The following is a 17,995-nucleotide window of genomic DNA, read 5'->3' as shown; positions in this document are numbered from 1 at the left end:
AAAGAAAAGTAAAGAAGAAAAAAACCCGGTCCATTTGCAATAATGGGGAAATCCCCCAACTTAAGTAAATTCTTTAAAATGATTGATTTATTTATTTGCAGATATTTAATTTTTTTCATACTTCTGTATGTGTAGAAAGACAGCAAGAAGTTTAAAGGACCAACAACTGAGATTCTGTAGTATCCCATTTTCAATTCTGCAAGATTTCATTCTTATAGAAAGTGCCACAGATTTGAATATTCTATGTTAATGGTGTTAACACAGGCAATTCATATATTTAGAGCTCTCAACACTTGTGTCAAAACACAACACGCAGTGCTAACAAAGCACTCTGCAGTTCCTGGGTAGACAACACTAAGTACAGTTACCCACTATAGGTACAGTGACTTCAGATCTGTGACTTTGATAGCAAGGGATCCTTACTAGTGGTTAATTTTCTTCCCTCTGTCATCTACCATTCAGAACATCATCTTCCTTTGTCAACTTGCACACCATAAATTCCAATTCTTAACACATTTGGTGTTCTTATTTAGCATCACTTAAAAGATTATTCTAAAGGTATGCTCCTATGTATTCAAAGCTAAAATATTCTAAAAATCATCAGATTACTGATTCATGAAATGACAGCTAATCTGAGATAAGATTTATAGCCACATTAAGGCCAACTCTGACAAGAAATCCACCCACACAAAAGTAGATGTGTCATGAGTGGGAAACAGCATAAAAATGTTACTTGTAACATTTCGATGGTCTTTCTATTGATAGGTAAAATCTTATGCAGCATCATATTAAAATAAAGGGAAAAGTTGAGAGGAAATTTAGGAAACAGAAAACTAGATGTCTGAACTAAATCTGAACTTATCTTTCAAATGCTGTTAGAAATTTTACTATTTATACATGAAACAAGAACATTATACAAGATAAGGTTTACACAGCAATGTCTATCATGATACCCAAGATCTTGCTGAGTGCTTACAGTTTCTTCAGAACTCCATGAAACACTTGAACTTCTATGCTTTTATTCCTTTCAGTGTTGTTTCTTTTCAGTGAATTTATCTATTACCACCTTCAGAACATTTTGTATTCTTTTTTTCACATAGATAAATATTTTTCTATATAAATTGATGTAGAAAAATTCTTATTGTTCAGTTTAACCTGAAAATCAGATCATTTATGCTCTGATGCATTTCCAACTCAAGTTGGTCTCATTTTTAATCTGATTTACATCCCTATTAAAAAGAAGTCTTTGTGATTCAGAACTGTAAATTAAGTTTCATTAGATTGACTCTGGTCAAAAAATCTCAAAAGATATTTGGCTATAGATGGTCAGTCAGATAAACAATTCTCATGCTCCTACTCAGAAAGACAAACAATAGTTAATTTTAAAAATTTTTTTAAAAGTCTGTGCAGAATTCAAATGCAAATCCAGCATATTACTACATACAACTATGTATGATCATACTGGGTTGATATTGGCTGTGATATGAAGGACAGTTGGTAAACAATAGATTAACAAATGTGTCAGCTTAATGCAATGTCAGAGGTCCTGCTGTTATCCATGAAACAGTCTATACAGCTTCAGAGAATTCACAGTGATTATTCATAACAACATATACTCATTACCAAGCTTGCAGTGCATTTAGTTTGGTCCCAAAGCTTTTGTTTTGGAGGATTCACTTTAGTTTCATCACTTTGAAATCCTAGCTCAATTTTTTCTCGAATTCCAACTATTGTTCCCATTGTGTATGCCTTGAAGAGCAAAAAACGTAGGTGACAAAAACAAAGGAATATTGAAAAGATCTCAAGATGTGACATTTTGAATTCAGAGAACTTTTTCAAGCACAAAGTTTTTAAAAAACTTTCTAATGTTGTTTTAAGGCCAAGGTGAGATTCATATCTTTCTGTTGACAAACGGAAAGGATCCTTGAAATCCATTGGACCTAAAGTTTCTTACACTGATTGAATTTGAACCTCTCTATTAATATTTGACAGAATATTCTGTAATTATTTTTATGACAAGGGTGGTGAAACACTGGCACAAGTTGCCCAGAGATGAGGCAGATGGCCCATTCCAGGGAGAATCCAAGGCCAGGTTTCACAAAGCTCTGAGCAATCTGATCTAGTTGAATATGTTCATTGCTGGTCATTGCTGGTGGGTTGGACTACATGATCTTTAGAGGTTCATTTCAAGCTAAATTATTATATGATTCTATGATTCTAATACTGGGGATCTTTTAATGGTGCTGAGCTAAGAGAGTTTCCTGTCTTACCTGAAATGCCACAGAAAATCTCAAAAAATTCAAGTTTTTGGCTCATCTGTCAGATTAAAATTTTGTAGAATAATCGGAAATAAAGTAAAAGGACAGCGAGTGGAAACTAGAATAATTTGTATTGTAACTTCTATTCCTTACTTTTTAATGAAAGGCAACCCCATGTCTTCTGTGGTGGTTAGCAATTTTTAATAGAGGGGTACCTTTAATTTTTACATTTCAGATTGATTTATCAGCGAGAGATAATGTCGCCTATTTGACAGAAGTTTCCTGACTACAAACCAAGAAATTTAAACTGCAAAGAGAGCATAGACCCACAACATGAATCACAAGGAGGAAGAGAAATATATCTTTTCCTGAGGGACAGTGCATGTGCTGAATGCCTAATTCCACCAGTGAACATCCCTTTAAACCCTGCCGAGCAAGAATGATTCATTTTCTGGACTGGTACCTGCTGCTCCTTGTCAGCCCTGCCCTTGTGCTGCAGCAGCCACAGCTGGGGCAGCATGGGCACAAGGAAGGTAAGCCAGGCACACAGGGCAGGATTTGTGTCACGCTCTGCTTTGGTTTTGAGTTTCTTACAGCTCCCACCTAGCAGGTATGAGTCCTCTCTGTGTCAAAACTAGTTCTAGCAATCCAATAAAACGTGGTTTTATAAAGCTGAGCATCCCAGTGGACTGAAGGGTTTAAAGTAAATGCATGACAGAATATCCAGAACAGAGTCTGTTTAGGGTCCCGTCACAAGTTGCACAGTTGAAGCTGTAAAAGCAAACAATGAGCAGGCAAGGTGTCACTTTTGTCCCAAGTAACAATTTCTAAGAGATACTAAATCTTCACAGAATGTTTAGCACATATTGCAGTTTCCTGATTTAAATGTCTTTTTCAAGCAGTCAATTTAGATATGGATATTTATATAATTATATCTATTTAGTAAGTTCAAGGGCATCTTGATTGGCTGAAGAGGAAGGAAGGGAGAAGGGGAGACAAGTGAGGAAGGGTTTAATGATATCTGATCCTGCTTTTCTTTTTTTCCAATAATTGTTAGTGTGACAGTGTCACGTTAGAGACTTTCCACTTAGCTGCTGAAATGCACAGGCACTGGAAACAACACATAAAGTACATCTCAATACAAATTATTAAAAGAACAGGATCTTACAATTATAGTCAATTAAATCAGTTCAGTGAGAGGGTGTTAGAAAAATGTAATTTATCTGATCGTGTACCCTTGTTCCTACAGTACTTTGAAAGCAGACATCTTTGTTGACAAATTATCCACTAGAATTTGGAATCAAAAAGTATTCAAAGAGGTATTTGAAGTAAGGACTCAGATTTCTTGATTACACCTTTATTACCGTTTACCTTCTCCAATTTTGCTTTCCTGCTTTACATGTAATGTAAAAAGAAGCTGTGGTGCTAGTCAATAAAATTAAAAATATTCCCTATCTTTTGTAAAAAATCTGTCCAATAAAAAGTGTGCAATGAAAATTGATCACTTAATCACTGTGTGATCAAAGCATTGTGTATCCTTGGTCATAATTGCAGCTGATACACCTGAAAATGGATGGATATTCATTATTTATGTTCCCATCTGGGCATATCCATTTCAGTGGTATGGCCAAATCTGAATTTAGGAATTGTAGCAGTCATTACAAAGAAAATAGGAAATGTCTCAGAAAATAAAAGGAAAATCCCAGAACCCCCCAAAATAAGATAGAATAGACTATTGCAGTTGGAAGAGCTCTACAGCATCATCCAGCCCACATCCTGACCAGATCAGGACTCACCAACAGTTAAAGCACATCATTAAGGACATTGCCCAAAGGTCTCTTAAACACTGACAGTCTTGGGGCATCAACCACCTGTCTGGGAAGCCTCTTTCAGTGTCTGACTACTCTCTTGATAAAGTAACAATTGCTGCTATCCAATTCAAACCTCCCTTGGCTCAGCTTTGAGCCATTCTCACATTTCCTGTCACTGGATCTTAGGGAGAAGAGATCAGTGCCTCACTCTCCACTTCCCCTCCTGAGGAAGCTGCAGAGAGCTAAAAGGAGGCACTTTCCCCTCACTTCCTAAGCTTTCTTCAGTGCCTTTCTCTAATATTTTTGCTCAGGTGGGTGGAATTCTAAGAGTGAATAACAGGTCTCTCCTGCATGGAAAAAACCATTTGATAAATATATCTTCTGCATCTTTCACCATATAAGCATTTAATAGTGCTAGAACATAACTAATCAAAATCAGAGCTCACAGAGTACCACGTTAATTTATATAGGGGAAACCTAAGACTTCTTGCAGTGCTGTTGTTTCAGATAGACTAGGACAAGAATGTAAAATGTTCTCTAAGGGGATAGTTGAGTTTCCTGTGATCTACAGATGTATTCAGGTTTTTTCTCAATTCCTAGTGAAACACTTCATGATATCAGCAACAAGCCTAGTGATTAAGGAAAATACCAGACTGATTTTTTGTTATTACCTTTGAGCAGTGCCTTTTTGTGACATGCAAGATCCCTTTGAGAAAAGGGTTAATTTTAAAAGTTACAATTTTATTTATTTTTTTTCCTGCTATTATATTTTCTCAATTACTTAGTATTTGTTTCTGTCCTAATTCATTCCTTCTCTCTATATTTTATTCAATGAAAAAGTCTTCATATCTCCCAACAGTTTTGCCTCCTTTCCTTCTGTGGTATGTACACTAAAATAATCACTCCTAAGACAGTGAATATGGTTGCTAACAGAACATCATCAGGCTTTAGAGCTAAATATCACAATGAGGTTAATGACAGATGGGAAATGCTCATACATTGCAGTCATGGATTCAGTCTGTCTGCAAACACAGTTTGCATTACTTTATGTTTTGCTTTGAAAGAACCTCAACAGCTTGGGTTTCTTTTTAAGGTTAAGGTTAAAACCTATGAAATCTGAATGCACCATTGCGTCAATACTGAAGCAAAGCAAAGCACGTATGTCCTGTTGTATGGGTGTCTGATTTTCCTCAGCTGAAAGTTCAAGCCAGAGATGTAGATTTTTGGTTTTGTTATTAATTTTTGAGGGTTTTTTTTTTTTTTCACAGTCAGTAATAGTCAAAAATTCTTGGTTTACCACTTTCATGTCAGATATATAACACTCCTATTTTTCAGAAAAATTGTCATCAGAGAGAGACCTGCCCTCCATTAAAATATTTAATATATTAATGACTAGGGGGAGATGTCAGGTGTCCTGCCTGGCAGCAGGAGGGCAGGTCCTCAGGGATGGCTTTGGCACTCCTACATGCAAAGTCATCTGTATCACCTTTTGCCACGAACTTTATGCCATGCATGGAAGAATAATCACACTGCCTTCCAGGCCACATCCACATAGGTAATATTTTTTTCTGTGCTCTCTGCAGGTACCCCTCTACCTCTGTCTCTGTAGTCCCAGACCTTCCTAGCCTGGGTGAGAAAGATTTCTCTTGCACTTTCCTTGTTCTGTCAGCAGGTCTTAAGTAGGCAGCCTACTAATGCCAAATCCTGCACTTTACTATAATAGCTAGTCTTAAACCATTCAGAGCTCAAGCTTTTTCACTATCACTAAGTGGAGTTAAAAAAAACCCAAACTAGTACACCAATGTTGGAAGTGTTTGATGACATGATATGCCTGTTAACACATGATGTACTGCACTGCTGTTCAGAAAGTGATGCGTGACACGCAACAGATGCCCCACAGCCAACCCTGAGTAAACTTTGCAAATGTCTGAGTGACTGCCTAAGCCCAGTTATATCTATTGCTTTGCAGCCCCAGAGAAGAATTAGTGAAAGAGGTCCAAGATGACATAGCAGCTACTGGCAAGTATGCATGGGCTTAAGTCAGAAGGCAGAGCCTTGATATCATTGTTTCTGTTCCTGTAGAGCTCTAATAAACTGCAGGGAAATAGAGTTCTAGTGAGTACTGATGAGATGAAGAGGAAAAGAAGCCAATCTCCCTCCTTTAGTAAGTTGTTAAAAGTTCTTCTTTGCTGGGCCTGATGGAGAGTTATTCCTATATTACACAGGGAATGGGCATACGGGTTTAATACTCTTAGAAATATAATAAGGTCTCTCCAAATCCATACAATGAGGTCCTTTAAGGGTAGCTGGCATGTCTTACATTCTTGGTGCACATAGAGGGGTTAAAAAATCAGTATACTGTATGGCCAGAGGGACCACATGGGTAGGATTTCCCTCAAGAGAAATATTTAGTTCATCCCAGAAGGGAGCTTGCATGCACATTAACATCTCTGCAGCATGAACAATAGCAGATTAGGACCCTGGCAATAAACAGGGAGTGGGCCAATGCGACAGTGTAAACATATCTTTTGCATCTGCAACGTTCAGCAACATTCCACAATTCTTCTTTTCCATCTTGTCCAAATGAGCTTCTTTTGGCTTTAAGCCATTTCTCCGTGATAATGTCAATGGCTTTAGCAATGCTAAACAGGCTGTGCCTGTTATTTTCACATCTTTTTTTTTTTTTTTTATTGCATTTTTGCATTGTTACAGCTGCTCAGCCAAACCATCAACAATTTATTTCCCACAAACTAAATTGAGCCAATAACATTGTAATCCAGTGTAAACAGAGAAGCAGTTCATTCCAATTAGGCAAAAGTTTTAGTGTTTCCAGGCTTGCAGCCAGTTTGTGGTTTATGAAATTTAACTAAGTTACAGCTTAATCAGTTTGCTACAAAAAAAACCAAAAAACCAAAAAAAACACAAAAACCCCAAAACAAAAAAACCAACCACCCCCCAAAACTCCCCCAAACCCCCAAATTTCTAGCCAACAATATCTTGATGATAAAGGATGTCATGAGAAATGGAAAAAAAGAGCCTGGTGACGATTTTTTGCAATAGCCGTACCCAACCACTGACAGTAGCGAATAGCAAAAACAAGAACTTTACCATTCTACAGGTGAACCAAGTCACATAACAGCAAGCAGCAGGAACAAAGTAAAAAAATGTCTGTCTTGCTGTTACTTTGCTGTTACCACAATGTGGAAAAGAAAGCAGCCAGGTAAACAGTTCTCACACAAATATGCTCTAAAGCTGGTGCTGTAGTTAAGGGAATGAATACACTTAGAAAGCTATGGCAATCATTCTAGTCCTGAAAGACAGGATTAGAGCTGGAAAATCTAGGATAAAAATATAATAGTCTAAGTGGCTTAGAATCAACATACAAACATGTAAATGAAGGTTTAATGTTAATGAAGTTAGGAAAGACTGAATAACTCCTGATGATACTCTTGAAGGATTACACTGTATACTCTAATGTTCATACGATTACAGAATACCAACGTTTTTCAGACTGTAATATGGAGAATACTGTTGGCATAACAGCTGGATAACAATTAAAAAGTGTGGGGTTTATACTCATACAAAATTCATCACTATAATGCTGCTAATAAAGTCAAGTCCAAATGAAAGTCCTCTTCCTTCATAACTATTTTTTTTCTACCACTATTCTGACAATTATAAAAACATGCACTGAATCTGCTGTGCAAAGTTTGGAAGGACTGCTCTAACAACCAGTACAATATGGAGAATTTGAGAGTAGTTTAGTGCAGTCAACCTATCTTTCTTAATTTTTTTTTCCTAGCTGTGCATTTGGAACATAATGCCTAGAGAGACTATGGAGTCTCCCTCACTGGAGTTATTCAAGAACTGTCTGGAGGCAATCCTGTGTCATGTGCACTAGGATGACCCTGCTTGTGGACCCATAGAAATAGGAGTGGACCCACTCTGATTGTGTGGTTTGTCCAGAGCTTAATATTTCTGTCTTTCTATTCAAGGTGATCTCTGAGAGACACAGAGAGGTTGGACCCAAAGAACTTGACACTAAAAGTGATATGTAGGGAGATTTGCAAAATGCAGACACAAAATGAGACCTTAAAGCCAAAGACAAGATTTGTGACAGCAATAAGGTTGTCCTGCATTACTCAGTGGATGGTCAGGGATTTCACTTATCAGAGAGACCTGTGAGATCAGAATTTGTATTTAAGCATCTCACTTTCACTTGTGTTATTCTGTGCACATTCAGAACATCTACTGAGATTACAAGACATTTTGGGTCAAGGTTTCATAGTTTTCCCTGTGCTGCAATCTCATTATATTGAAGTAGCTATAGAAAGGTTATTGTACAGCAGTGACCCACTCTGCTTTTAAGTAAATTTCCTCCAGATCTCCAGATTCAATGTGAAAGAACAGGGAAGAAAACAGCTTAAACTTATAGGAAATGCTGGCATGAATGCTTATTGTTTTAATCTCATTCAGAGACCCCGTTGAGAAAGGTTGCCACATTCAGCAAGAACATCTACACAGAAGTCCCTTTTTCAACCACTATAATGTAATATCTAATTTATCTAGCTGCAGTGCCTGAGGTGAGGGTTAATTTAGGGCTTCCTGATTCTTCCATAAAAGATGTTATGAAAGTAAAGTGCTATAAATGAAAACCTGTATCTGTACTTTAATTTAAAGTTTGTGTCTGGGTAATTGCTTCAACAGTGCACCAACAAATCTGTAAATGCAGTTTGAGTAAGTGTTGTAAACCTAAACACAGCAGCTGTTAAATCTCTTAACATCTGTAAAGCTTCATCTAAACTCTGGGAAACCTGCTCTCTCTCATGATTAACTCCTTGTTGGGTAGGGTAAGATAGCATGGATGCACCAACTGATGGGATGTTTTTGATTTCAGGAGTTATTTTCCCATGTTATTTGGAAAAATGTTTTTCCCCTTTGTGAGGCCATAGACTAGCAGAAGTAGTGTACACATTTCATTTTCTGAAGAGAAGTTAAAACCATCCTTCTAATCTATGTTTTGCCTTATTTAATATTATATATAATCACAATTGCTCTAAGTGTTCAAAAAGATCTAGGGAAGCAGGGAATATATGGAAATAATAAACAGGATGATACCAGTTTATTAATATTATTTTTACTAAAGCTTTAGATAAAATTACTGTTTATTTCCAAACAAAAATCTGTGTACCTTGAGAAACAGAAAATCAGAATCCTTTTTGGCACAGTAAGTCAACACCGGAGTCAATAGCTTTGTTCTTCATTTACAGAGATCTACCTCTCAACAGTGAATTATGAGACAACATAATAAATCTACATCAAACTGTCTTTACTTTTATACAAACTGAGTCTTACTGTGTCAGTCTTGTCAACACTGCTGAATATTAATGGGAATAAAGTTAATTGCTGGGTGTATAAAGGTCTGATGCAGTCAAAGTGAAAGAAAGCACCTAACAGAAATCTGTCAATTTTGACAAGCTGTAATTTATTTCTACTTCATGATATGTGCTGACACGTTTCAAACCTTACTCTAGTCTTTACCATAAATTGCAATTATTATAATTCACAGTGACACTTGACACAGAGGTTGGGACCTAGTTTACCATATATAAAAGAGTTTACATTTCAGGGAATTCACTTGCAAACTCCAGCATGTATTTCTCATTGTAAATCCAATTGTTTCCATTCACAATGAACATGCACAGTAAATTTTTTGACTTGCATGGCTTAAGAAAAGAAATAGCACATTGCTTTAGCTGAAATATAAAGTGTTTATGACAAAATATTTACAGATATTTAAAAACTAAGATTTAATTTCACTGTGACTGTACAGTTATTAGTAAGTTTTATAATATTAGACAATGGTGACATACAAGCCTGATGGATTTTTTTTGAGTATTTTTATAACTAATCAACATTGATTATAATAAATGCTGTTAGCATAATGGAAGTTAACTCAGTTTAGTCCCTGAACTTTTGCTCCTCTGTTACTCAGTCTAGTTTATAAGATAGATGTTGATGAGTACTCTGTTCTTGGACAGAAGAAAAATTCCCAAGATGACTGAGTTTATGGCGAATGTCTCTAGATCTATAACCCTCGTTTTGAAATCTGGGTTTATTATGAACCTTGTAATTTCTAATATTTAATAACTGTAAATTTCAAATACAAATATCTCTGTTTAAAATTATAGCAATTTAGAAAAGATCAAAAAGATTGTAAAAGTCATCAGATGATGCAGGCTATAAGAAGAAATGTGTTACCTCTAAAACATCAGTTTTTTCAAAAGATTTAAAATTATTCAGAAGAAACTGTAATTTTAATAGCAGCACCTGTGAGTTATGATCACTGCACACACTTAATTAACTACACAGCTTTATTTATCTGGACTGTACCCTTGCCTTCTCAGGCCAATAGTTTGTCACCAAGCAACTATCAATGTTCTTCCTGCCATAAAAGTACCTTTTAAGAGAAACACAATCTGCATTTTCGCAAAAGCTCCAAATTACAATTTAATTCACTGGGATCAGAGTCAGTATTTTCTTTCTGCTTCTCAAGACAATTGCACTAACAGCCTAGAGACATTTAGAGAACCATAAACAGACAAAACAACAACAAGGAAAGTAATAATAATTGTGATAATAATAATTATTTCACAAGGAATAACAGAAAGATACCTATGTAAGATACCCACTTATCTTCTCTCAACAGGACATGTTTTCATCTGCTTCTAAACCATCAACTGGCCTTACTGAGAAACTGCTAGAGACATCCACGGCATCATACCAGGGAAATCATACATGGAGGACTAGATTAAGTTGAAAATATATATATATATATATATATATATATATATATATGTTTTTTTTTTTTTAATTTTTTTTTTGGGGGGGCTTTGGGCTTTGGGCTTTCTATGGATTCTTATCATGGCAGAGCACAGAATAGCAAACTGAAACCCTCACTAACATGAGTCTATTTACATAGACAGTGTTTATTTGCACAGAAAAATGATAGGCATCAAGGAATGGTGTTAGAAGAGAGAGGAGTAGGAATGTTTTCTTTTAACCACATGGACTAACTCTAGAAAAGTTTAGGGTCACCAGAGGAAGGGAGAAATACAGAATAGTTTACAATATTTTAGATATAATTTACTGACATGATTTTTTTCAGTAAAAACTGTGAAGGGGAGATTTATGAATCTAGTATTGTTTGAGTCTTATACATGCTTGTTAGCCAGACCCCTTTTTGTCTTCCATTCCTTTTGTAGCCATTTGTTCTTCATCAATACAAGAAAACATAAAAAATAATTTTTTTTAAGTACTGTAATTCTCTACAAACATATAATTATATACAGGAAGAGGGTCTTGATTTGTTTCCATGATAAAGGATACTAGTTTTTGACGGAAATATAATGGAGTAACACTGTGGTGAAATCATGTTGCCTTAGTGGCCATCTCTATTGTGCATATCTCTGTGAATTTTATTTGAAATACTGAAATTGTCTTACAATGAAGGCTTTTTAATGGTTTTTCCCCCCACATCTTTTTCTAAGTGGTGCTAGAACTAATAAGATTTAAGAGCTGCATTTCGAAGAGGTTCATGGTTTACATAATTATTTTTAGACATAGATAACATAATAACATAGATAACAATAAGAGGAAAGAAATACTGTAAAAAAGACATCAGAAGAAAACCATATCTGAAAATTCTGATTAATATATGAGTTTTTAAAAATGATTAGGTATTCCAGGGAGAATTCTCCATTTTGTTATTTGCTGTACTACACAAGAACATCAATTTTACCAAAGCTGTGACTGGGGTTAGTATGTAAGAACAGTAATATCTAAGTTTTTCTTTTTTGTTTTTACACAGTAATAAACATTAAAACATGGAAAATATTAACCTTGCAATTTAGAACTGTAGCAAATCTTTAGTGCAATTTACATTATTACCTCTCCACAATGATGATGTCATTCTGAGTATCCACTGTGCCAAGATCCCATTTAACTGTGTGACCAGGCCAAGGTTTTTTCTGCAGCCATTACCAAAGTTATTTCTGAAACCATTGCCCTAAGGCAAACAAGAAAAAGCATTACATTCCAGGATTAATACATTTCACATGGCCTCCCTTTCTGAATTGTTTCACTTGAACATGCATATACTTACTGATATCCAGATTGCTTAGAATGGAAGTCCCTGAAGTATTGTTCTTCTTAGCTAAAAGGATCTGGATGAAACATTTAGAAGTGATTCTGGTTTAATTGCCATGATCTAAAATCATTTCAGCAGACACTTGTAATAAATCCCTGCATATAACAAAGGTAGTTACAGCAGCTACTTCTCTGGAATTCATCATCTTATCCCACTGCCTACTGAGCATATGTCAGAACAAAAAATAATGATAAATTATATTTGCTAGAGCAATAGTGTGTCAAAATTTGGACTGATGTAGCACATAACACTTCTTTTCCTCACTGGCTGGCCCTTCTAGCTGTGGTTTTGAAACATGCTTATTGTAATAAGGTAAAAGCTCCACCTTTTTTGATCCTGAAAAGCATTGTTACTGAGAATTCAATCTTATTATTACCAAGAACTTCTTTTAGTCATAATTTCTTAACACTTAGGGAATTAAGCAAAGAATTTATCATTTGTCCATGGGATCAAATCTACTGTACATAAACTCCCTGTAAATCTGCCAAAAGACATACATCTGAGCAGCAAGGTTTTTTTTTGCTAGACATGCTAGGAAATGTTATGCTTTTAATAAGGACCTGGCTTATTTTCAGGCTCATCTTTTTGTTAAGGCAGAACTGAAAGCAAAAGCCTTGCAAGTAGTTAGAAAAACAGTGTAATCACCAAGATACCATTATCCTGTCTCTTGCAGCTTTTATATTTGTGCTTCTCAAAGCTATGGACAGCAAATTACTCATGTGATACCTGAGCTGCATAAAGAAGATTGAGTCTGGGCTGTTAACTATCTTTTCACTCTGTTTAGGTGTTTCTCTGTAAGAGCTCACATGGAGCTCAGATGCTGGGTCTCTGTATTATTCCTAGGTACCCAACAAAATACAGAGGTGGAAAGAGTCCTTCATCTTAGATGCACTACTGATGAAAGAAATCTTATTTCTGTATGAAATGGGGGTTTTTTGAAGAAGGAATTGGTTTTCTAGGATACCAGATACAACTTGCAGAAAAACATTAGGTTCCACTCTATTTTTTGATTGTGACACTCACTTAATACCTTAAATGAATGATAACTTAAATGAAACAGAAATTTTGGCTAGCAATTAAGGTGATGAAAATAAGAGTATAGACAGGTAAATTATTTATTCAAAGCATAGTTATCCAGGTAGTATTTTTATGCTTAATTTTTAAAAAATACTTTAGACAAATTAAATATATACGATAAAAGATCACTACTTATTTGGCTAAAGACACAAAGTGTTTTTTAAATTTTTGTTTGTAATTTCCATATAGAACTTTTTACCACAAACTTCCCTCAGAAACTCCCAAGAGATAGTAAAAATATCATTATCATTGATAATACAAAGCTGGAGCTTACAAAAGATTAAGTGGTATGCTCAAAGTCACACTTATGGGTGGACTGGAAGACCAGTTTGGGCATACAGGCTTCATCTTGTGATCAACCATAACCATCTGACCTCTTCTCACTTCTCTTCCTATGCCCTTTTATTAACCAGGTAAATGCAGCTGATCCAGGATGACATTGCTAATTCCAAAACTTACTTAGCAATCATTAATTTTCTTTGATCCTTTATCAGCTACTCCAGCTGGTGATGTGTGCATGGAATCAATATGAATTTTCCCTTTTATCATCTTATAGAGAGCACATACCAGACAGAAGTGCATCTGGTTTTGAATGGCCTCAACAGGGGGAAGTCCAAGACAAGGCTGATTATGTTCTACTGGGTACCTCAAGAAAAATCTTTTCTGTAGAGGCACTCCAGAATGCTTATTCTACAGGCATAACTGTGAGGCCAAAATCTGACTTAATCTACTATAGTATCCTCCAATCTGTTTATCACGTCTGTTACATACAAATTTCTCACCAATTTATGACTTTGGAATGCTTGCAGAATTCTTTAGGGAATATTTTAAAGTAGCATTTCTATTTTGTTGGAGTTTTGTTGGTTTTTGTTTTCTTTTTATTTTTAACTTGACCAATCTCTATTTTAAGTATCTTTTTGCATTTTCTTAAATTTCAGAGGAGTTTTCAGATCTTCAGTCAAGGATGAGGAAGGAAGTCATGCAGGGCAGGTAGCAGACTGCTCAGCAGTGTGCTCTTAAGGCTTCTCCAGGCATTTCAATTTATGAAATAGTATGATCATACATTCCAGCAAGTACAGAGGTCATTCTAGTAGAACACCTTGATGAATAAATCAATTTTCCTTTTTTAACTTCCTCTATTAAAAAATATACCAATAATCTCTTATTTCTATCCTGCAAGGGTTTAACACAGAAAACCTCTGCAAAAAGGAAGAAAAAGAGGTAGATTATCACAAACTGAAATGGTTATAGGAAATCCTGTCACACTGCCCCAAATTCTTTCTCAAGAAAACAAGATTAACATTGAAGATCTTAAAGCTGTTTTGATAGTTACATTAAGTAATAACAATATTTATTTAGGAAATATTTTTAGAGAACTCCTTGAAATAAAAAAAATAAAAAAAAAAAAGAAGAAGAAGAATTCACTTATGATAACCTCAAAAAATCGATTTTTTTTTTTTTTAATAAATAGGCTAAGTAACTTAGCAAAACCTATTGAGAATTACAGTGTTATAGGTAGACAGCATAAAACCAAAACTGTACTTTTTTCTACTGATTTTTTTCCTGGAATCCAACCCCAAAGGACCCCCTAGAATACTGAAAGAAAAGGAAAAAACTATTCATTCCATGAAATGACACACAGTTTAACTTAGTTCAGTTAATTTTAGGTCAGAAGAAATAAAAATTTCTTCATGCATGAAGTTAATGGAAGCATTTTGTTTTGCTTCTGCTCTGATTTCAATAAATCCAACAGGTAAGATGCTTGCATGCTTGGAAACATCTCACACAGTAGGTTCCATGATGAAAAAGTGACTTCAGACATTTATAGAACAAGTGATTACAGAACCTTTACAGAGTATTTGTGGGGAATCACTTGAATAGATAGTGGTGAGCCCTTTTTCTAGTAGGTGGCAGAAGATGCACATCTGTGAGGAAGCCAATAGCACAGAAATTTGCCTGGCACAAAGTAAAAGAGTAGCTCTGATTGGGAAATGTAGAACAACCATATGTCTACTCCACTTGGATATTAAACTTGGGATGAAATTTTCCTTAAAAAAGAAAACTGTATTTTAATATTTTCTCTTTTGCTGTGTCCTATACACATCATTGCTTGCAATAATGTGTGAAAAATCCCTCAAGCACCATTTAAATGCAGGAAGAAGAATTTGGAATACTATCAAAGCACATATAGAATAAAGGAACCATTCTGTTTCAGCAGCAGCATGAGAGACCTGTTTTTCATTATGCATGTGAAGTGTTTAATTTAAACTGGTAATGGTTAACCAAGCCTGGCCTCAAGCTATGTAGATCTGGGCCAAACATCCATAAACAAAATCCCTTCTATTGCCCTTCAATGTTTTCTTCTCCAAAGTCAAAGAGAGAAAGAAAAAGTATTTCTGGAAAATATGAAGACTGCTTACATGATTTATCTTCTCCCAGAATGTGCAGATGAAAAAGGTAAAAAGGTACAGCTCACACTGAGAAGCCAAACAGCCTTAGGGTTACCTGTACCAAAATTGTAAGGAATACTTTACAGTGGGGTTTGGAGTTAGAGGTCATCAGGGGAGCATGCACAAAGCATTCATGAAATAGGTATCTTAGATGTCTATGATTTACAGATGTTTAGCTTTGTACACAGGAATCCCAGCCTCAGCATGGGGCCTAACTGCATCTCTCAGATTAAGGGAATTTGCCACTATTCAAAAGGGGGTTTGCATATTTTATTAATAAATGACACTATTAAAATGAATTTATAACTCACGAGTGAGTTTATTTTAATAAACAAATAAATATTACTTCAATAAGAAAATAAACAATATAGAATCTAGGCCCTGTGTATGATTCCAAAATTAAACTAGCATATATACAGTTCAAATAGAAGGCAAAAGTTCAAGATCTTCCTTGCCTAAAGCATATATATTTTCCAGTGAGAGTAAAAACATTTCAAATGTTTTTTATCTCAGTGAGAAAAAGAAGGAATTTAATTTTCAAGAGACTGAAAATTAATTTTACTGCTTATTCATTCTATCTCTAGTAAAGTGACAAACTACACTGATATAGGTAATTAAACTAAAAGAAAGCAAACATAGAAGAATAAACATATATAATTTCTTCCTTAGCAACAGTTCTAGAAAAGCAAGGCAATTTTAGTAATAAATTATTCAGAATGTAATTCTCTCAGAGTACCTTAATAATGGACAATAAAAACAAGTATTACCCAAAATTAAATGGCATTCAGTATTATAGTCTTATAAAAGAACCTTCCCAGGGCTGAAAAGGTTTAGTTCCATAAAATCTTTTAGGAATTCAGCAAAACTTCCTCAATGACAACTGGTGACCTTCTTGTTTTCCTTTCAGGCCTGTCATGGTTTGTTTAACTATAGAGTTAAAAAATGTAAATAGACAATTATTTCTCTTCCTTTTTGCAGTTTGATCTGATGGAAACTCAGCTTACCAAACAATTGATATTAGACTTTGTTGTTAATATGCAGGCAAAATACTGTTTCTCATATCAAAATGGATCTTGGGAAGTCTTATTTCTTGGAAGCAGTAGCTAATCTTTTTTCTTTGTGGTCCAAGTACTTTGGAATTAGTAAACCAAATCAAACATCTAAAATGATGTTTTAGACTGTCCCAAATCCAATGACAACAAAAGACTAATACACATCTTCACATTTTAATGACTTCTTCTGATTTTTTAGTAGCCCAATTGACCATGCTGGAAAGAAATTACTGTGATTTATGGGACAAGAACTGAAAGTCAAGAAGAAATGAAAATTAATCTGATGTAATTTACCAGCCTCCTAAAAGTGAAACCTGCATCAGAATAAAATCACTTTCATAACAACAAAACCACCTGCTTATGTAAATGTAATTTTTAATTACTGTAACTATAACTTTTCTAAAGCAGTTTAAAAATAAATATCTGAAAATTATTTGCCTGCATTCAGTTGTACACATACCATGAAATGTATGATGATGTGGAATGGGTCAGGAAAGATGGCAAAGGTTTTCTTACACTTGATTCTTAGTACTTGTTTAGATTAATTAAAAATTAACTAATTGACAATCTGTAAATTTGAGGAGTTGCAAACCTGGGTTACATTTAAGACTTCTACTTCTAAATAAAGCAATAAATGAAATAATGCATGTTTAGGTTAATTTAAATTTTTTTCTGTAAAAGAAGTTAAGTAATAGAGTAGCAGAATGATTCATGTATTGGTTGAACAGTTAGCATGATACAACTTAAATGCATTGTCCTTGTACTTCCAGTAGATGGCAGGTATAGTACTTCAAACTTTTAAAAAGTCATAAAACTAACTTCTAAAAACAATTAGATGGTATTATCTCAGAAATTTTACTTATAATACAACCCTTTCCATATGTGTGTATTTTTACATTTAATATCATTATGGAAGATATGCCAAGATGATAATAAATGTTTAATACAAATGCATTAAATACTGAAAACAAATTATAGATTAATAAAAATAGAACACACTGAACAACATTCATAGAGAACTGGAATGCTCAGAATAATATTGATAATATAGTAAAAGCCACAAATGGCAATCTGAAATATGAACTTAAAAAACTTGGTATTTATTTTTCTTTTTCATAAATCTGCCTCTTTCTAAAGC

The sequence above is a fragment of the Erithacus rubecula genome, assembly GCF_903797595.1.
Source record: "Erithacus rubecula genome assembly, chromosome: 6".
Classification (NCBI taxonomy): Eukaryota; Metazoa; Chordata; class Aves; order Passeriformes; family Muscicapidae; genus Erithacus; species Erithacus rubecula.
Note: the sequence above shows the minus strand (reverse complement) of the source record.